The sequence below is a fragment of the Hylobates moloch genome, unplaced genomic scaffold, assembly GCF_009828535.3.
Source record: "Hylobates moloch isolate HMO894 unplaced genomic scaffold, HMol_V3 SCAFFOLD_3, whole genome shotgun sequence".
In the NCBI taxonomy this organism is placed as follows: domain Eukaryota; kingdom Metazoa; phylum Chordata; class Mammalia; order Primates; family Hylobatidae; genus Hylobates; species Hylobates moloch.
Genome location: NW_026652278.1, coordinates 98,594,182 through 98,616,706, shown reverse-complemented (window position 1 = coordinate 98,616,706; position 22,525 = coordinate 98,594,182). Strand labels below are relative to the sequence as shown.

General features: G+C 41.5%; 1 long non-coding RNA gene across 2 annotated transcripts in view; it reads left to right on the top strand.

Annotated features, from left to right (window-relative positions):
* Nucleotides 1–1,390: 1,390 nt before the first annotated feature.
* LOC131383105 (uncharacterized) overlaps nucleotides 1,391–22,525 on the top strand; it is a 47,364-nt gene continuing 26,229 nt past the window's right edge. The window contains exon 1 of one of the 2 annotated variants that reach the window (XR_009212873.1): nucleotides 1,391–1,895. This is a non-coding gene — a long non-coding RNA (uncharacterized LOC131383105). Of the gene's footprint in view, nucleotides 1,896–4,846; nucleotides 5,294–22,525 lie in introns of those variants that run through there. The other variant, XR_009212874.1, reaches the window with a different exon arrangement.

Here is a 22,525-nt window from a genome sequence, read left to right as displayed (position 1 = left end):
AGAAGCATTTTGCCATGGTTTTTCACACTTACCTTATGGAAGCCTCATAACAATCACATAAGATGAGCAAACTGAGGCTCAGGCAAGTTAAAAACACATTCACCACCACATCATAAAGAGTGATGGAAATGAGATTCAAATCCAGTTTTCTCTGATGTCACAAATGGTGCAATTTAAGGAGGACCAAGTTATACCCAGAACATGGAGGGATCAAAACATGTGGATTCTCTTTTCTACCCCCTCGTGTGTGAATTTCAATGGCTTGCACGGCCTCAGAACAATCCTAAAGTCCCTCCCAGGTTGCCTTGCAGTGGTTCCCTTTTTCTTGGGGACAATGAGGAATCTGCATATTTAAACCATAAGCATCACTTTTTAACAGGTGTGTTGATCAAGAAATGAAATTTGCTAGGCTGTATGTTACTAAGTGTGAATTGTCCAGCTTCTCTGCAATAAATAAAGGGGCTATTCCATGTAAAACATCACAGCATCCACTGAATTTGTGTGGGAAGGTTTGGAACTATGCTGCAGGAGCACCTTACTGACAGCTGCGCAGGAAGACCAGCCAGAACACACAAAGCAGGAGCAGCTCCCAAGGCCAGGTGTGGTGGTTCTTGCCTGTCATCCCAACAAAGTGGGAGGCCAAGGTGGGTGAATCACTTGAGGCCAGGGTTTGAGACCAGCCTGGGCAACACAGTGAGACCCCGTCTCTACAAAAAAATCATAGTTTATTATTAGAACGAAGAAGGGTACCTCTAACCCTCAGCCATTACATTAGGAGACAGAGCTCTGCTCCAGAACTCAAGATATGAAATTGGGAGTCCCAGTGTGGCTATTTAAGTTTAAATACAAGAGCTGTCGGACATTTCCTCTACAGCAATAAAATCTGAGTTTTCATTTTGTATTTTGAAAACTTAGTTTTGGCCAGCCTAGGAAAAGACGAAGAGGGTCTCAAAGTGGGCATTTGGGCAGGGCAAGGGAAAGTAACCGGCTGGATGCAACAGGGAAAGAAGAAGGGGTGGGGAGTCGAATCAGAGCAAGTCCTCCTGCTTGGGCCGGGGATAGGAAAGCAAACTGTCGCCTCCCTACCTTGGGCGTCTTCTGGTAGCCAATGTGCGGCAAGTCACCGCTCCGGAATCAGACTGGGCAGGTTCCAAATCAGTGGAATCTTGCACTTCTCCCACCTCCAACTCGTGGATCTCAGAGCTGCAGGACTGCTACCAACACTGCACCCAGAGTTGGCCCAGCTTGGGGCTGGCACTGGGGGACAGCGTGTTCCGGGCGCCTCTGCTCCTCTGTGCTTGGGCCTGCGCCTTTGCTGGCCGCCCACTCATAGATGTCAGAGCCTCAGGACGGCTGCGCAGAAGCCCTGCGCAGGCCCTGCCTGGGACTGGCTTTGGTGCACCTGTGACAAGTCATCGTGGTCCCCATGGGGCACCTCTGCTCTTCTCGGGCAGCTTGGACCTTCGCTTGCCCCCACGACTGCAGAATAGAGCACCTGCCACCTCTCCCCAGGAAAGGCAACCGAATGCCACCAACTGACGGCACCCACGGAAGGCACTAACTGAAGGCCGGTTGCCCTGCCAACCCTATCGCGTCCTGCTTAGGACGAACCAATCAGGCCTTGAGTTCCCTCCACGCGCCGCCTTTCCATTTGTAATGTGCGAGTCCAGGCACTGGCTCACAAGGCTCCGCCCCCAAAGCTGCCCTGCCCCACCTTTCATTCTTTGATAGCTTCGAGCAACTTTCAGGTTTCCTCATTGTGAATTATGACTACGAATTATTTTACAATTACTGTAACCCAATGTGCTTCATGCACTCTCTGGCATCCAAAGGATCCTCTTTCGCCCATGGCTTGTGAGGGTTTTCGAAACTGGAAAGAAGACTGATTTCTGCAGGTACTTAAAAAAAAACTTTGCCATGAGTTAAGTCTACTCTGTGATGTTAACATAAATATATCATATATTTATATCTATATATGCACACACACACATGCACTCAATAATTATATATTCAATTTATGTTTTTGAAAATAACACACATATTCATTCAAACTGGTAAGTATAATAGGGAAATTTCCTAAAACTTTTACACTAAGTACCACATTTTAAAAAATGATTTCGTAGATAGAGCAGCTTTCTAGATGCAGCCCTGTTCACATGTTACTGGTATTTACCTTCTTTCATCAAACATGTCTTTAGAATCGACTCAAGGCAAGATGCAGTAGAAAAACCTAAGAATCAATTAGAGGAGCCATTTAACTAGTAGGTGAGACTGATAGGCATACAAGAAACTTCAATAAAAAGATATGTATTGAACGTAGTTGGGGATAAGTACTAAGATGGGCTTCAAAAGTCCTGTATTTATGATGATGCAATCTTTATATTTAAAACACTAGTGATAAAATAAAATGTTCTACTTGATCTCTCACCTTTAATTTCATGGTATTATCATCCACCCTCTCTATTCTAACTATTTCCTTCATAATCCCCAAGAAATAGCAAAACCACGGAAAATAAACATTTCAATCTTTGATTTATTGTTGAAAGAAGTGTGTCGTTGGTGCCTCAGTTTATTATCATAGAGCCAAATTCTCAGTGAGGAAGTAGCATGAGCTGGAATTCATGCCCTTCATTTGGAAAGATTGCAAATCATTGACATTCTTTTTTTTGCTAAATATGTTAGAAAATTAGAATTCTCTTAATGCTGTAAAGGGATCTTAAAATGATGGGATGTATGTGTACTCTCCATGGCAGTGTACATATTCCTTCTCTTAGTTTAGTATAAAAATAGTACTTAAGGAAATTCTGTGCAATAATAGCAATTCTAAGTAACAACTAGAGTTGAGATTTTTCATAAAACAAAATGTATGAACTTTTATTGCTGTTTGTTCGATTTGAGACAATCTAGCTCTGTCGCCCAGGCTGGAGTGTAGTGTCATGATCTCGGCTCACTGCATCCTCCACGTTCAGTTTCAAGCCATTCTCCTGCATCAACCTCCCAAGTAGCTGGGAGTACAGGCAGATGCCTCCATGCCTGGCTAATTTTTGCGTTTTTAATACAGACAAGGTTTCACAATGTTTGCCAGGCTGGTCTTCAATTCCTGACCTCCAGTGATCTGCCTGCCTCTGCTTCCCAAAGTAGAAACATTTTTAAACATTTAAAGTTGACCTTGCCATTTAGAAATGTAGAAATTCATCAGGGTCCTAGGTAATTATAATCTATATTTATCTGCCCACGTTGTTTACCAGGTACATCTTCTCCAGCAAGTTCTTTGGCATCCTTTTGAGAAGGATTCAATAGCCAAGAAAGCAGGCTACGCCTCACCTACTCCTTCCTGGGCTAAAGATCTCAGACTTCATTCGGGAAAAATAATTAAAGAATTCTTCTATCATTATACACAACATAGAATAATCTATTTAAGAAATTATTTTTGATCATCCACATTTTGATGCCAATCCCACATTTGGTAATAATGATTATATATGCAAATATTTTGAGCCAATTAAATTGGAACATATTCTTTGAAACATCTTTATGATCATTTTTGTTCCACTCAATAGGTTTAATGGAATAATAAGGTGTTTTCGATAAACCACATGAGTTATTCTCAATGATTACAAGATCTTATGACAGTTGTAATCAAAAGTGTGGTGGCTCATGCCTGTAATCTCAGCACTTTGGGAGGACGAGGTGGGCGGATCACCTGAGGTCAGAAGTTCAAGACTAGCCTGGCCAACATGGTGAAACCCTTTCTCTACTAAAAGACCTACCCAAAAAATTAACTGGGCGTGCTGGTGGGAGCCTGTAATCCCAGCTACTTGGGAGGCTGAGGCAGAGAATTGCTTGAACCCTGGAGGCAGAGCTTGCAGTGAGCCAAAATCTCACCATTGCACTCCAGCCTGGGCAACAAGAGTGAAACGCCATCTAAAAAAAAATGGATTATTCAATATTGATCTAGTATTTACTGTAAACTCAGCACTTTGGGGGACATCAGTGGGTATTTAGTTTTATTATGCTCCTAGAGTTTTTTATTCTATTATAGAATTTTCAAACATTTACTAAGGTAGAGAAAATTTTAATGGTTTAACGAACCTAATTTACCATTTAATCAGCTTACTAATGATTAATATGTTGCCAATTTTGCTTCACCTACACCTCCACACGCTTCCCCCATATTCCTCATTACAGCCTTAATTGAAGTATGATATACATGTCCTCATTTTTTTGGAAAATAGAGACATTGTTTCATTTCCTCTACAAATATTTCTGTATGCATCTCTAAATATTAATGACTTAAAATACAAACAGTCCATGATATCATATGACCTTGAGACAAATTAGTAGTAACTCCTAATGTATCACATTAAATATTCAGTCAGTTTTCAAGGTTTTCCTATTTTCTTATAAATTATTATCATCATTATCTTATAGTTATATTAATTAATTAATTTATTTATTTATTTATTTTTGACCAGTGTCTCACTCTGTCACCCAGGCTGGAGTGCAGTGGCAAGATTTTGGCTTAATGCAATTTCCACCTTCTGGGTTCAAGCAATTCTCTGCCTCAGCCTCCCAAGTAGCTGGGATTACAGGTGGCTGCCACCAGGCCTGGCTAATTTTTGTATTTTTAGTAGAGATGGGCTTTCACCATCTTGGCCAGGCTGGTCTTGAACTTCTGACCTTGTGATCCACCCACCTCGACTTCCCAAAGTGCTGGGATTACAGGTGTGAGCCACCGTGCCCAGCCTCTTATAGTTATTTTAATTGGGATCTGTATAAGGAGTATATGTTAAAATTAGATGATAAGACGCTTAAGTTTCCTTTGATATCTTTGAGTATATCACCTACATCTTTTTTCACTTGCACTCTATTGGTTCCTTTAGTTATGATTGAAGAAACCAGATTATTTATCCTGTGGTGTTTCAACATTCTGCATTTTTCTGATTGCATTCTGTGGTATTATTTATTGAACCTGTGATACAGTTTGGATGTCCCCTCCAAATCTCATTGATATGGTTTGATCTATGTCCCCACCCAGATCTCATCTTGAATTATGATCCCCATGTGTGGATACAGGGACTTGGTGGGAGGTGATTGGACCATGGAAGCAGTTCCCCCATGCTGTTCTTGTGATAGTGAGAGAGTTCTCATGACATATGGTAGTTTAATAATTGTCTGGCATTTCCTCTTTGCTCTCTCTCTCTCCTGCTGCCATGTTAAGATGTGCTTTGCTTCTCCTTCACCCTCTGTGATGATTGTAAGTTTTCGGAGGCCTCCACAGCCATGCATAACTGTGAGTCGATTAAACCTTCCTTTATAAATTATCCAGTCTCAGGTAGTTTCTTTATAGCAGTGTGAAAATGTACTAATATACTCATGTTGAGATATAATCCCCAATGTTGGAGGTGGGGTCTTGTGGGAGGTGTTTGGGTCATGGGGACAGATTCCTCATAACTTGGTGCTGTCCCACTGATAGTGAGTGAGTTCTCAGGAGATCTGTTGTTTAAAAGTGTGTGACACCTCCCCCACTTGCTCTCTTGCTCCCAGTCTCTCCATGTGAGAAGCCTGCTCCCACTTTGCCTTCTGCCATGAATGGAAGCCTCCTGAGGCCTCCTCAAAAGCTGAGCAGATGCCAGCACCATGCTTCCTGTAAAGCCTGCAGACCTGTGAGCCAATTAAACCTTTTTTCTTTATAAATGACCCAGCCTCAGGTATTTCTTTATAGCAACAGAAAAACAACCTAAGACAACATGTGTCGTGCCCCTTGTATTTCTGTAAATATAGAGCTTCAGTCAGATTCAGAATTGATTTGTCAAAAATAATTGAAATACCAAGAAAACATCTGCCTCAGTGAATGGCCACTATTTCTTCTACAACTACATTTATGTTCCATTTGAATTTCACTTTGTGTTATCCCTTTTCTTTTTTCTTTTTTTTTTTTTTTTTGCAGTTTCATGTTTGTTGACCACTTCTCTCTTTTGATTATTCATTTTTGTAAAATGTCACGTGGGCTTTTCACTGGGAGACAAGGAGGCAAGACAGTGGCATGCTTTGTTCTCTCTATAAACTCAGTAACAAATATGCAGTGACTGGCAACCTCATACTTTGAAAGAAATGATGGGTCACTGATCATGATTGCATCTGTTATTTATGTTGTGATCTGTGGACTGAAGAGCTCACACGAAGTTTGTACTTTGTGTAATTACTCACAGTTAAACTGAATTTGGAACCATGTTCGGGAACTCACGTTATTTAATTAAATCATGGTTATTGTAACTAGGTGGAGAAATGATGACCTGTACCTCTTTTTTTCCTGATGTTTTCTTTTATACCTGCAATAAACATTTACAATTTTCCTTATATAGATTTGAAATTTTCTATCAATTCTAAAAATACTTTAGTTCTTGTTGCTCTTGTGATTCACCCTTTATACTACATTTTATAAATAAGCTTCACTGGCATATAGTATACAGGACAGTTTTTAGTGTCTATATTTAATAGCTTTTAATGGATTGCTTGACTTTGTTTTAAAATTTTAAGTAGATACATCACCTGAGAATTTAAAAGTCTGTCTTTTCCATTCATATGTTTGTTTATCTTAGTGGTTTTGCTGTTGTATGTTGTAGTATGTTGTATGTTGTATGTATGTTGTTGTATTGTTGTATGTTGCATGTTGTCTCCAAGTTTTCCACCACCAACCTCTCCAGACTTGTCTCCTCAAGAGATATTGTACTCTAGGACTGGCCGTACCAAACTTTCCATTCCAGGAACTCAACCTGGGCTTTTTTACCTCCTCATTTACCTCCTCTATTCTTAAAATTCCCTATTTCTGGATGTTCTTCCTTTCATTCTCTCCCCACTTATTGGGTCACTTCTGGGCATCCTTTAGGTTTCAGTTTTGATGTTACTTCTTCCTGTGCAGCCTGCCCTCACTCACCAAGACTGAGGTTGGCACTCTCCTCCCTGTGGATTCCACAGCCCCTGTGCTCACCTTGAATGTGCTACTTGTCACTCATATAAAAATCATCTCCCTCCATGTAACTTCATGGTAACCTCGCTGTGATTCTCCCAGGTATAAATCTTCAGTAGGTACAGACACATCAGCCCCAACACACACGAACCACATAAGCCTTCATATTCTAATCATGGTTTAATACCAAGACAGTTTCAACTGAATTGTCTAGACATGGTGGAAAATATGAAGAAAGAAAGACTCAGTTGAGGAAACATGGAGGCTGACTTTGATGAGTTTCTTGGTAACTTGATAAGGAGAAAATACTTAGGGCAGCCTTAAACTGAGAAGCTTGGTAAGCTTTAGTTAGTAGAATTTAGCTAGTGGCATTCCACTCTAAGTTGCTTTTTATTATAAAACAACTATTGCCATAATACATTATTACTTTTATTAACAAAAATAAAATTTCCCCAGTGCATTATTTGAGGCTTAGAATAAAGGTTGAGAACAAGACAGGTCTGCGAATTTAAGTGCCCACTACCTAGAGGGTACCTGCCTTGGATCTGAAGTTAATTTCAAAAGACATCTGGGAGTAGGAAATCTCAGATTTCAACTGACTCCAAGAAGTTCCTTGGGGATCCAGATCCTGTTTAGATTCTGGAATTCAGAAGCTCAAAGTTAGCCTAATGTATACTCCTTGAGTCAATATATTTTCCTAATATATACTCCTTGAGTCATTGCGGTCTACACTGATCCACTAGGGTCAATGAAGTGCCTGGATCTCTGCAATCTATCAAGTTGTCTGATGGGTGGCTCCTATGGACCTATAGTCATTGACACTCATTCCAGGCTGTCGGGAAATGTCTCTGTGTAGAGAGGTTTTACTGGTCTTCCTGGACACCCTGGGGAATACTGAGAAGAGAAATATGAGTGATAACTACACGGTTTTAGAAAGAGAAATGTTTGTGTGGCAAGGCTGGAGAGGAGGCAAATACTCAGTGATCATAATTGAAACCAGCCACACACACCAAAACCGTTTGCTATAGCAAAGCTGACCTGAGAATTGTTGTTTGATGGTTTTTGGTTTCTGTTCATTGCTCTCTCACCAATGAAGTCTCCTGTCCTGGAACCAGCCACCTCCTTGGCAGGGACCCCAGCACTCTCCAGGGCTCCACAGGTGCATTCCAGAAGCAATTTCTGCTGAGGGTCCAGACATTCAGCTTCCAAGTCACTAATTCCAAACAAGTTGTTGTCAAATTCATTCAATCTACAAAGAACAAAATGGCATTAAATGGCCTCTGAAGAATACCTACTTAGATTAGTACTTACGCATTTTTTTCTTCTGTAAAATGCGGTTGCCAAATTTTCAGATTATGTTGGCTCATCTCATGTAATCATTAGTTTCTGTTACCTTTTACTTTCTGGTTTTTTTATTTTTATTTTTATGTTTTTGAGGTGGAGTCTCGCTCTGTTTCTTAGGTGGGACCAGGCTGGTGTGCCGTGATGTGATCTCGGCTCACTGCAACTTCTGCCTCCCAGGTTCAAGCGATCTTCCTGCCTCAGCCTCCTGAGTAGCTGGGATTACAGGTGCGTGCCACCATGCCCAGCTAATTTTGTATTTTTAGTAGAGACAGAGTTTTGTCATGTTGGCCAGGCTGGTCTCAAACTCCTGACCTCAAGTGATCCTCCTGCCTCAGCCTCCCAAAGTGCTGGGATTACAGGTGTGAGCCACCTTGCCTGGCCCTAGTTTCTGTTAGCTGTTATTTTGTTTAATACTAGATAATTGTAAAGCACATCATAAACCAGGTGATTTCTTTGGGGCCCTGATAGAGTTTGGATATGTGTCCCACCCAAATCGCATCTTGAATTATAATCTTCAGTATTGGAGGTGGGGCCTGGAGAAAGGTGATTGGATCACGGGAGTGGAATTCTTATGAGTGGTTTAGCATCACCCTCTTGATGCTGTCTTCACCATAGTGAGTGTCTTCTCATGAGATCTAGATAGTGAGTGACTTCTCATGAGATATAGCTAGTGAGTGATTTCTCGTGAGATCTAGCTGTTTGAAAGTGTGTGGCACCTCACGCTGTCTCTCAATACTGCTTTCCCCATGTGAGGTGCCTGCTCCCCCTTTGCCTTCTGCTATGATTGGAAGCTTCCTGAGGCCCCCCCAGAAGCCAATGCTAGTATACTTCCTGTACAGCCTGCAGAACCATGAGCCAGTTAAATCTCTTTTACGAATTACCCAGTCTCAGGTATTTCCTTATAGCAATGCAATAATGAACTAATGTAGGCCCACTCCTGCTCTCTTCTGTCTTACCAACAATACCGGGTATGGTTCAAATGGAATTATTGGATAAAGTATTAGATTAAAAGGTTCAAGGAATTTCTTTATACATTCTCGCCTGTTTATATCAGTTTCAATCAAATACAGAGCCAGCACATTTGCTTACTAAGAAATATAATAAAGACTATAAAAACAGGAGTTGCAGGTTGAGGAAAGAGGAAGTAAGGGGAAATGACCATTTAGGTTTCTAGTTTGGATGACTACAAAAAATGTAAGACAAATGAAGGCAAGAGAGACTTCGTAGTAGGGCAATTTTAGGTCTACCCGGGATAGATACAGGAGTGGGGAACAGACTTGGGTGGAAAATGTAAAGAAATAGCATGTTGAGCATGTTGAGAAGAAATTAAAAAGTTAAAGGGCCCTAACAGTAAATCACTAAAGAATTTCATTGGCTGGGTGCAGTGGCTCACACCTGTAATGCCAGCACTTTGGGAGGCCAAGGTGGGTAGATCACTTGAGCTCAGGAGTTTGAGACCAGCCTGGCCAACATGGCCAAACCCTGTCTCTACTAAAAATACAAAATTAGCTGGGCTTGGTGGTGTGCACCTATCATCTCAGCTACTCAGGAGGCTAAGGCAGGAGAATCACCTGAACCCAGGAGGCAGAGGTTACAGTGAGCTGAGATCGCTCCATTGCACTCCAGCCTTGGCGACAAAGTGAGACCCTGTCTCAAAAAAAAAAAAAAAGAGCCAGGTGTAGTGGCTCACGCCTGTAATCCCAGCACTTTGGGAGGCCGAGGTTGGCAGATCACCTGAGGTCAGGAGTTTGAGACCAGCCTGGCCAACATGGTGAAACCCCATCTCGACTAAAAATACAAAAATTAGCCAGGTGTGGTGGCACATGCCTGTAATCCCAGCTACTCAGGCAGGCTGAGGCAGGAGAATCACTTGAACTCAGGAGATGGAGGTTGCAGTGAGCCAAGACCACACCACTGCACTCCAGCCTGGGTGACAGAGTGTGACCATGTCTCAAAAAAAAAAAAAAAAGAAAAAAGAATTTCATTAACAGGATTTGAAATAAACTAACCAGATGAACTATTTTTGGAAATTCCAGCAATAATCTTTCCTTTCAATAGAAGCAACTCTTCTTGCCCGGCTTTTACCTGGCTTGGTGTCATCTGCATCATACCATCCTTCAATATTAAGCCTTTCTGGTAAAATCTCCACCATGCAGTTTCTGCCTTCCATAAGCACTTGCCAGAAGTTGTCAATTCCCTCTCCTATTAGAAAATTATAGTCTAAAAAATTATTCACTCTGGTCGTAAAATAAATACACAGAAATCAAAACAAACAAAAAAAAACCCTTGGTATGAATTATATCATGTAATCTTCATATGCAGTAGCTAGAATGTTACTTATGTTCTTACACGTAATAAAACTGAAACTAATAGAGGTTAAATATTTTTCTTTTTTCTTTTTTTTTTTTTTTGAGGTGGAGTCTCGCTCTGTTGCCCGGGCTGGAGTGCAGTGGCGCAATCTCGGCTCACTGCAAGTTCTGCCTTCCGGGTTCACGCCATTCTCCTGCGTCAGCCTTCAGAGTAGCTGGGACTACAGGCGCCCCCCCCCACCACGCCCGGCTACTTTTTTTGTATTTTTAGTAGAGACGGGGTTTCACCGTGTTAGCCAGGATGGTCTCGATCGCCTGACCTCGTGATCTGCCCACCTCGGCCTCCAAAAGTTCTGGGATTACAGGCCTGAACCACGGTACCCGGCTGAGGTTAAATATTTTTCAAGCTATCTTAACGCTGGTAGGTAGTAGAGTTGGAATTCAAACAAAAAGTCTAGCTTCTGACTCCATGCTCCTAACTACCACTTGCCATACCATACTCATACCCAGATTCCTGTCCTCATTTTTTAAAAATCTTGCCTGTGTGCTTGTCAAGAATGTGTAGCCTTTCATTGTTGCGTCCTGGCCTTGATATATACCTATTAAAACAAATGTGTTCATTATGTTGTTCAGATTGTCTATATCTACTTTTTTGCATTTTAAAAAATTTCCTTGAGTTATTAATAATTGGGAAAAGTATATTTAAAAATCTATGAATTAATTTGTCAATTTCTTTACAAAACTCTATAAATGTTTGCTTTATCCATTTTGAGTCTATTTCATTAGGTATATATAAGTTTAGATTGTTACCTACCTAATAAATCAAATTCTTTGCAATCATTGTAGTTACCTACTTTTTCCCTAATGATGCTTTCTTTATTTCTTAAAGGTTGTCTGATTTTAATATAATTGTTATTTTGATTAATATTTGCTATTTGCCATATATATCTTTCCTTTCCTTTTTTTTTTTTTACTTTTAATCTTTCTGTTTTTCTGGTTCAGGTGTATCTCCTTATGGCATAGAGACTGATTTTGTTTTATAATTTAACCTGATAATCTCTTTTTAAAACGGCAACTGTAGCCCATTCAATTTATTGTAATTATTAATATATTGAGATGTTTCCAGTATTTTCACTTTTGTTTTTTATTTGCCTTTTTTTTTTTCTTTTTTTTTTGAGGCAGTCTCTTTCTGTCAACCAGGCTGGAGTGCAGTGCAGTGGTGCGATTTTGGCTCACTGCAGCCTCTGCCTCCTGGGTTCAAGCGATTCTGCTGCCTTAGCCTCCTGAGTAGCTGGGACTACAGGCACGCACCACCACGCCCTGCTAATTTTTGTATTTTTTTTAGTAGAGATAGGGTTTCACCATGTTGGCCAGCCTGGTCTCGAACTCCTGACCTCAGGTGATCCACCCACCTCGGCCTCCCAAAGTGCTGGAATTACAGGCGTGAGCCACTGTGCCTGGCTTTGTTCTTTTTTCTTTTTCATTTTCTCACCTGCTTCTAGGATTCATTGATGCTTCCTTAATATTTTCTCAAACCATTTTTATATTTCTATTGGTATGAATGTTACACACTCTATTCTACTCTTTTAGTGATTATCCTAAAATGATACCCTGAATACCTGAGTTAATAAGACCTAAATTGAATATGTTAACCCCTTTCCTGAAAAATACTCACCACCCCTCTATACTTACATGCTATTGTTGCTCAATATTTTACATGTTCCTTTTTTAACACCACAAATTAGACATCACATTATTATTTTTTACAATATTCATTTATATTTACCTACATAATTACCAATGTTCTGGGTCATCATTCCTTTGCACATTCTAGACATTACTTCTGCATTTTTTTTTTTTTTTTTTGAGATGGAGTCTTGCTCTGTCACCCAGACTGGAATGCAGTGGCGTGATCTCAGCTCACTGCAAGCTCCACCTCCCGGGTTCACGCCATTCTCCTGCCTCAGCCTCCAGAGTAGCTGGGACTACAGGCACCCGCCACCACGCCTGTCTAATTTTTTGTATTTTTAGTAGAGATCGGGTTTCACCATGTTAGCCAGGATGGTTTTGATCTCCTGACCTCATGATCCGCCCGCCTCGGCCGCCCAAAGTGGTGGGATTACAGGTGGGAGCCACTGCACCTGGCCTACTTCTGCATCCTTATCCTCCTTCCTGAAATAGATCCTTTAGACATTACTTTAGTCCCTTGGTAATAAATCCTGCAGTTTTTTGTTTATCTACAAATTGTCTTTATTTTATCTGCATTCATAGAAGGTACATTCTCTGGAATACTTCTAGGTTGAGAATTCTTTGCTCTCAGCATTCTGAAGATATCGTTCCACTTCCTTCTGGCTTCTATTGTTGCATTTAGAAAAGTGCTATCAGTTCACCATTATTGTTCTTTGTGAGTGATCAGTCTTTTCTCTCTCACTATTATTAGAATCTTTTTTGTTTGGTATCTGCAGTTTTATTACAATATATCTAGATTTGAATTTCTTATGTATCCTGTTTTATAGTCATTAGGCCTCTTGTATCACTAGTTTCTAATTGAAATAAAGTAGGGGTTGTGTTCCAGGAGACTTGTCTTGAGTTATGGCTCCTTAGCTGGGACATGGTGTTAACTAAAATTGTAATGTTAAATTAGGGGAATTGTTTGACTCTAACCAGAATGACTTCTCTAATACAAAGACAGAAATTTAATATGTTTCTGATGAATTGAATTTATGTCTACACACTGTTTCTTTTTTTATTACTTTTTAGAGATAGAGTCTTTCTCTGTCACTCAGGCTGAAGTACAGTGGTGTGATCATAGCTCACTGAAGCCTTGAACTCCTGGGCTCAAGCAGTCCTCCCACCTCAGCCTCCTGAGTAGCTGGGACTACAGGCATAAGCCACCACACCCAGCTAATTTTTGCTTGTTTATTTTTTGGTGTTTTGTTTTTTTGCTTTGTTTTGTTGGTATAGATGAGTTCTCTCTATGTTGCCCAGGCTGGCCTCAAGCAGTCCTCTCATCTCAGCCTCCCAAAGTGCTGGGATAACAGGCATGAGCCACTGTGCCTGGCCCTCTGCACACAGTTTCTAAAGAGGAGCTCTATAGGCCTGGCATGGTGGCTCACGCCTGTAATCCCAGCACTTTGGGAGGCCGAGGTGGGTAGATCACCTGAGGTCAGGAGTTTGAGAGCAGCCTGGCCAACATGGTGAAACTCTATCTCTAAAAAACATACAAAAAATAGTCAGGCATGTGGTGGACGCCTGTAATCGCAGCTACTCAGGACGCTGAGGCAGGAGAACTGCTTGAACCCAGGAGGTGGAGGTTGCAGTGAGCCCAGATTTCCTCACTGCACTCCAGCGTGGGCGACAGAGTGAGCCTTTACCTTAAAATAAATAACATGACATGACATGACATGACATGACATAACATAACTTACCACAAGGGTTGTTTTAGTGATGTAGGCATTATATAGGATAAGATTATTGTAACTTTATCACTCTTACCTCCTGGAAAATTGCATCCTATTCCCACAATTGCAACCTCATCTTTTTTTTTTTTCATGTTTGATTAATCTGATTGGCAGCTAAAAAAATAAATAAATAAAAGAATGAAAGATCAGGAAAATAAAATCTCTTTTCTCAAATTAAGAAACCAATGGGGGCTTGGTTAAATTACTCAATTTATACATCACATTCTTATTAGAACTAACAATTCTTCATCTTGCATTCTTGGCACCTCTTGTATCAGCACATCTTGTATTTTTTTCTTTTTCTTTCTTTTTTTTTTTTTTTGAGAGAGAGTCTCATTCTGTCACCCAGGCTGGAGTGCAGTGGAGTGATCTTGGCTCACTGCAACCTCCGCCTCCCAGGTTCAAGTGATTCTTCTGCCTCAGCCTCTGGAGTAGCTGGGATTACAAGTGCCCACCATCATGCCTGGCTAATTTTTGTATTTTTAGTAGAGATAGGGTTTTGCCATATTGGTCAAGCTGGTCTCGAACTCTTGACCTCAGGTGATCCACCCGCCTCAGCCTCCCAAAGTGCTGGGATTACAGGCCTGAGCCACCGCATCCAACCATATCTTGTATGTTTCCAAGGATGTTTACACAGCAAACATAGGAATAATGTCTTCCTCTAGGTCAGAGGATAGATTTGTTTGCTGTACAATGATAATGACTTTCTGGAAGGGAGAGGGGTTTGTTTGTAGCACTTCGTATTTTTTAGCACTTCGATATTTTTTTATTGAGGTTTCTTAAGTTCAAGTCTTCTTAGCCGTCACACAAGCTCACTGTGTGTGCAAAGGACTTTCTCACGGCACAGCAGCCAGCATGGGCTTCATGTGCACGTTCATTCTCCTTGGTTCCCCACACTCCTTCCAAGTCTCACTGCACAAAACAGAGCAGCCAGGTGGAAGGTGCACCTGCCATGTGTTGGTCACAGCCAAGGAACCCTGCACGTAAGAAATCCACTATTTTCAGAGGGCTACTAACACACCTGCCCATCACAGCATCCGTGATATGCGGCAGGCTCACCTTTATATGATGAGTAGGGAAAGCTCAGTTCCTTCACGGTGTTTGGCAGTTTGGCATTTATCAAACCCTCCCTATCCCCAGAAACTTCGATGCTTCAAGCAATAGATTTAGAAATTTGCTTAATAGCTATTCTGATATTATAACCTGAGTTAATAGTACTTCCAATTGGAAGGTGTACTTCAAATTATTTATAAATAGCCATTGCTTGCTTACCCAGGACCAGAACTTTTTGTGCATCCCAAAGAAAACAGATCCCATTTCTTTACTACCCATGTATTCCCTAGGAGTAAAGTGGGTCAAATGGAGAAAAGGTCAGATGAATTTATCTTTATCTACATGTCTAAAATTGTATTAAAGTCTCAAAAAAGTGCTTGGAGCCAACTGGTGGATTATAGCTTTCATCTATTTGAATTGACATGAGTTCAAGTCATGGAGCCAGGGATAAACATTTTTATATCAGCTTCTCAGGGATTTGTGGGCCACAGACTCGGAAGATAGAAGATTTTCTCTTTTCTTCAGAGCATAATATTTTGTTACATTTTGTAGCATACACACACAAATGGATAAAATACAGATAAAGATATGCATTTTGCACAGGCAAAAGGCACACTACTAATGCATGTTTATAATGCATCTCTTACAACTCATGGATGTAAACTAAGGATTGATGGCCTTGTATACAATGGTAGGCTAAATTAAGACAGAGACACAAGTCCATTTTGGTCCTCTCATTAAGCACCTGATTTAATACAGGATTCACTTCAGCTAAGGCAGGTGCGTTACTTTTTCCACCTGCCTGCAGAAGGCCCTGAAAAACTATACCTTCAGGGCAAAGGAGAAAGCCCCCTACTGCCCTGCAGAATGTGCACTGCCCGACTTCTCAACACCCTAACACTAATCCCATGTTGCATAATCAGATATTATGGCTACTTGAGAGGAGACCAAAAACAAAACAAAACAAACAACAACAACTAACAAAACAGGCCCCCAAATTCCCCAGGAATAAAGCTTTGAATGCTTCTTTTGACTTTGCAAAGCTGTCTTTACTGTTCTATGTATGCCTGAATAAGACCTGTAATTATTTTAGTAACCATCCTTTCTCTACACTGCTGCCTTGTCATGATCGCAAACCATTCTGAGCAATTAAACCTAGAATAATTTTGCAAAGGTAAACAAGCATCTAAAATGTTTGGAGGCAGGGTGCAGTGGCTCATGTCTGCAATCCCAGCACTTTGGGAGGCCAAGGTGGGTGGATCACCTGACGCCAGGAGTTCAAGACCAGCCTGCCTGGCCAACATGGTGAAACCCTGTCTCTAGTAAAAAATAAAAAAATTAGTCAGGCATGGTGGCATGTGCCCGTAGTCCCAGCTACTGGGGAGGCTGAGCTAGGAGAATCGTTTGAACTCGAGAGGCAGAGGTTGCAGTGAGCCAAGATCATGCCACTGCACTGCAGCCTAGGTGACAGAGTGAGACGCTGCCTCAAAAAAAAAATAATAAAATAAAAGAAAATGTTTGGCTTATAGAAATTTGCTGTGGCCCATGTTTTGGGTTGCTGGTCATTATTCAATCTGCTCATCACTTTCTGGTATCTCCCAATTATAAGCCCCAGCCAAGAGGTGCATCCTCCTTCCTACTTGTAGAATCTGAAAATCATGGCCTGTTTCATCCTCTGCCTGGTCCTGTCTGGTATCCTTGGGATCCACGCCCTGATGGAAATGTAATGCTGTGGCCCCCTGGGCATGTATGCACAAGCCACATGCACAAAGACTCTACTTATGAACAGCAATGCAGTTACAATACAGTTGCAACACAGTAATCACCATTGGACAGAGATAAACATTTTATATCTACTTCTCAGAGTGCTAGATTCCATTTAAGTGGATTCATAAGTGTTGAGGCCTTAGGGATATAAACTGATAACATACCTTCCTGTTTTGGTCCTACACCAACCTAGAAATAAAACCAAAAGGGCCAGTCACGGTGGCTCATGCCTGTAATCCCAGCACTTTGGGAGGCCGAGGCGGGCGGATCACGAGGTCAGGAGATCGAGACCATCTTGGCTAACACAGTGAAACCCCGTCTCTATAAAAATACAAAAAATTAGGCAGCGTGGTGGCGGCCCCTGTAGTCCCAGCTACTCCGGAGGCTGAGGCAGGAGAATGATGTGAACCCGGGAGGCGGAGCTTGCAGTGAGCCGAGATCGCGCCACTGCACTCCAGCCGGCGACAGAGCGAGACTCCGTCTCAAAAAAAAAAAAAAGAAATAAAACCAAAAGGTCAGGTCAATATCCAAAGATGCTATTCCTGGTAAAGGATATCAAGCCAAATGTGACTTGACGCCTTGACCAAAAAAGACTTTTCTAGTATTTTCTCCTAGTCTTGACTTTGGAAACTGAACAAAGAGAAGGCTGGTCCACAGAACAGACACTTACCCAGCATATTAGGAACACACGGGACTGACTGACTGTTGTATTTAGGGCCCTTGATTGAGGGGGTGCTAAACCTGTCAAAACGGTAAGGTATAGGTTTGGATTTAAACCATGAGATGGTTTTCTTAGACACACCCATCATGCTACTCTTTATTACTGTGAGGAACATGGTTTCTAAAGAAGGTGGGATTTATGACAGATATAGTTGCTCCTGTGTCAAGTAAGGCAATGGAGGGCTCACGTTATGATTATATTAATCTTTCCCAATTTGTCAAGGTAGAATGCTGGGAGAGGTGAAACCCTTTAACTTCCTCAGACCACCCCTAGTCTTCCTGAGTTGTATCCTCCTGCTGTGGCTTCCACTTTCACCTAAACCAGTCCTGTTTAAGGTGTCTTGGTCTTTTACAATAGTAACAGGCTGAGGGAAGAGTCCTCGGACCGAGAGAGCTTTTAATAATTCTGAGGCTGACAGGTTTGAGAAGTTAATTGCTTTAACTATAAATGCATAACTGGCAGTCTTTTGTTTTTTCTCCTTTATCATAGCACAGGATAATTGGTCAGCTAAGTTAACTAGTTCCTTAGTTCTGACCATGGCCCAATTTGTTATGTGGTGTTTAACAAGAGTGGCTAAATCATCATCTGGTCTGTTTTAAAAGTTTGCATTTAATAATGTGCCATTTTTATTGTTGTCAAGGCAATCAGTTGACATCCCACAATATTGTCTCAAAGTTTTATCAAAACATGAAAAATAATCTCAAACTAATTCTTTTGGGTTCTGGTGGCATTGCTGGATTTTATTCCAATCCACAAACCTTTGGAATGCTGAAGGAATGATAATTAACAGAGCAGTCGCGCATGCCTTGGCATCCTTGAGCCTGTCTTCTGAACTTTTGGGGACTTGTTGTCATTCTATTGGACCTTTGGAAATTGATTCTGCTAAATGGTCTGACCACTGTGCTTTTTCCAGCCATTCCTTAGCTTTAGCATCCAAAACCAACATGTGGAGCAGCTGGTAAGGGTCTGAATGACATGGGCCATATGACCAGTGACCTGACAATGAGCTCAAATTCTTGGGCAAATCTTTATGGGAGTCAGGAAATTCTTTAACTTTGCCTCCTAGCTCAGCCTTTGACCAGGGTTGAAAGACCATCACTGGGGTTTGTTTCCCTACCTGTTACTGGTCATTCCCTATATGGTGTGATCATGAGAGATGTTCCTACAACGTCCCCCTTTTCCACTTCTTCCAGATGAGAGGCTGCCAGGGGGACTGTCGTGAAATCATCAGGAGACGGAGTTGTAGAAGTAGACCCCCCTGTTGCCTTCTGTTGAGTGAGTAGCAGACAAGGAGAGGAAGATGGTAGGCTAGAGCATGCAGGCAGAGGAAACAGATCTGGTCCAGGAAGTTCAGAGAGGTCGGAGTAAGCTGGGGATGTACGTGGAGGTGGGGGAAGAACCAAGGGGGATGTAAGCAATTCTGAAGATTTCTTTAAGAGAGATAAAGCACTAGAGAGTTATCAGTTAGTATCTCTAAGTTGTTTGTTGGCCTCCTGTAAGGAGGTGAGGCAGTCTTCCCCCTTTTTGCTACCTCTCTAGGTACCACTGAAAGTAGCTCTCCCATTCTAGCTGTTGAGTTTTTGTGTATGCATTTTCCATCCTAGTTCCCAGGTACACTAATTTGGGCATCTCAGAAGATCCCCATCTAGGCCACTGTAACTTAGAACCTCTGTGGTTATAATGGGCCACTGTCACAGGTACTGACTATCTAGGGCCGATGTTGCATGGGTGGTAAAAAATATTTACCAAAACGGTTGCAGATTTTTAAAAGGCAGATTTATTAGACAAAGTAGGGAAATGTGTTTCAAAAAAGCAACAGGCAGTCAGCAAAAGGAGAGCTAACTTCTAGGAGACAAAGCCTTCCTGAGGATTTTATAGGATGGTCTTTGTGCTGTGTGCTGAAGAGGGCTGTGTGCAATACTGATAACAGCAAGGTTGCAGTGAGCTAACTTACATTTTTTTTTGATTAGTCAAGATGTCTGGTGATAGCTGGGTGCAGGAAGATTGTGACTTATTTGCACAGTAGGGCTGTGTCCTGGACCATGAAAAAAAGGCAGATTTATGGCTTATTTGGTTTTTGTTCTTGCTTTCTCCTGCTCCCACCAGCCTGACTTCTTGTCCCTAATTAGGACTCAACATCCACTTGATTAAATATTTGAATAATTTACCATAGTTAAGTATTTTGCGTATACCCAGCAGGAGTTTCTAAGGGTGGAACTTTATGTTCTGTAGCTGCAGGGGCTTAAGCCGACTTAGAGGCCTTGTTCCCCAGAATTTAGAGTTTTCCTTCGAATTTAACCAATTCAAGGAGTGTGTCAGACCCAATGTGTGCTGCTTGTGGACCTATCTTTCCAGGGCAATTACTCCCTGAAATAGTTTGGTCCACTCTTGTTGCGGCTACCTGAATCAGTGTGGCAGGGGCTCAAGGCGCAGGAGGGGCCAACATGTTGGGTGAGATTAGACCCCAACATGTTGGGTGAGATTAGACCCTAATTATGTCCCTCTGAAGAAAAAACCTAATCAGAGCCACTGGCTCTCTTAGGAATCAGTCCTCCCAGACATCCTCACGTAATTCTCAGGAAATAGTCACCCATGTTTTTGTCTGGCTCAGTGAATCTGCATTTTGACATAAGACAACAGACAATACAGCAGAGGAAGCAGTCAGATATGTGTTTGTCTCAGGTGAGCAGAGGGATGACTTCGATTTCTGTCCCCTGTTCTGCACCTGTGAGTATAAGCGATCAATTTACATTGCCAGAGTGAATTCAAGAGAACTATTTTAGGGTAAAGATCTTGGGACCCACAGGTAATTTTCTTCTGGGCAAATTGTGAGGGAGGTAAGTGGCCTTTTATCTTTGCAGCCATCTTATTTACGAACCAACTAGGAGGTGGGTTGGTGTGACACGGTTCTCTGCTTGACTTTTCCTTTTTGCTTGGTGAGTTTGGGGTTCCAAATTTATTTTCCTTTCACATTCCCCCAGCCTCCTTTTCATATTTAAAATTGTTTGGAGAAAGCATTTTAAAAAGAAATGAGTCTCTAGTCTCAGGTTTTTTCTTGTATGAGCTGGTCCCTTGTGCCTAGGATGTTTTATTCCTAGAAGTTAAGGTTCCATGGTGCTAGAAAGGCTCATTCTTAGGAGGTCTTGTCTCATGGACATTAAAAAAAAAAAAAACGGGATAAGGAGAGAAGAAAAAAAGAAAAACAATATGTATGTGGAGCTAGGCAAGATTTATAGCAATAAAAGGGAAAGTAAACCTAGAAGTTAGTTCAGGCTATGCTACTGCCTCCTCAGTTAGAGCACTTCTTTGGGCAACCATTACTCTAGACTTCTCAGCTGCAAATTGACTTAGTTGCAAGCACATACCATTACAACAACCTAAGTAAAAAACAGGACAGAAAACAAATTATTATTATTATTCCTGTTATGAGCAATAGCTTCTGCCACCAAGTTCCCCAGGATCCAAACAAATCACTCAACTAGTCGATTCGTAAGGGCTTTGGATCTGACAGCTTGGTTATCTGGGTTTGTGTATCAGTCATAAGTCAGGTTATGTCATTTGATTCCTCTAAGACATAAATCCAACATTCAGTTTTGATTGTGGCAAAAGTTCCACCTTGGGCTGCAGTGAGCATATCTAACGCCATACAATTTTGCAGCATAGTTTTCCTTATACGTGAGTCCTCATTGTTTAGCAAAGAGATAGCCACGCAGCTATCATTTAGGGCCTTTCGGGTATTATTTGTTAAGGCCTCTATATGCCATAGAACATCTTTAATATCTATTTGTGGTATAAAGATAGAAGCTGAGTAATCATACCATTGGAACACAGAATGTGTCCAATGAGACTGTAAATGAGAAAGGTCTGCCGGTTTGGCAAAGTCTGAATTATTCATCCTTGTGCCCAAGCATAACCTAGGGAACATTGTCCTAACCATCCTGGGGGTAACTGAGGCCATAAATTAGTGCTATGTAGCCAGTATGTCCTGTTTGGAGCTAGCTAATAAATACCATGTTGCTGTACCCAGTTCGTGGCATGCTAGTCAGTGTCTTGTAGTAATAATACGGTCACAATGTTCTCCAAGTATCCACATTTCCTGCACTGTTTGGTCATTGGTCCTTAATGTGGTTTCTTGGTTCCCCACATAAAGGAGCATTTTTGGCTGAGTTGCCCACATGAAAGAGTAAGACAGATCAACCCATCCCAAATTTGCATTATCCCATTTTGAAAATGGGCAGATACTTTGGGTGTGGTTATCACCCACTCTTTTCATTGGAGGGGGGATACTTAGGTAGTAAGTGCTAGTGAGCTGGTCCTTTCCTCTGAAAAGCTTTTCCCGTGTGCCTTTTTCCTAAGAGTCTTTTCAATGGGCTAATTATATGTATTGTCCTTTCTTATGCCAGCACTAAGGACACCAGACCATTTCTGTGATGTAATACATTTTTGGTGTTATAGCCAGTCCTGACCTCGGAAGGGAGATACCCATCATGACAGGCTGGAGTCACTGGAAATAGGCATGAGTTAGCATATTCAGCAGGCATCTTTTTGGAATCTGTGTGTACAATCCTGAGCCACTATAGAAACAGGTTTATTTCATGGGCTACAGCAGACGGCAGTGGCAAGAAGGCAAGAAGGCGTAGGAAAAGAGCATAAATAGATGCAGTGTTGTGAGATTCATTTTAACTACTGCAAAGACACTAAATCAGATAAACCAGGTGCTGGGTTCTCCATAAGACAGCAATTGCCAGTATCCCTAGGACAATCATCATAATGGCTATTACACAATAAACACAGGTGTTCTTTTGTACACAGGCATGGATGGGCCAGTGTCTTGGGTTAAAGCTGTCAACAACAGCTGTTACCTGCTTCTAGTCCCAAGTCAAAAGTTGATATGGTTTAG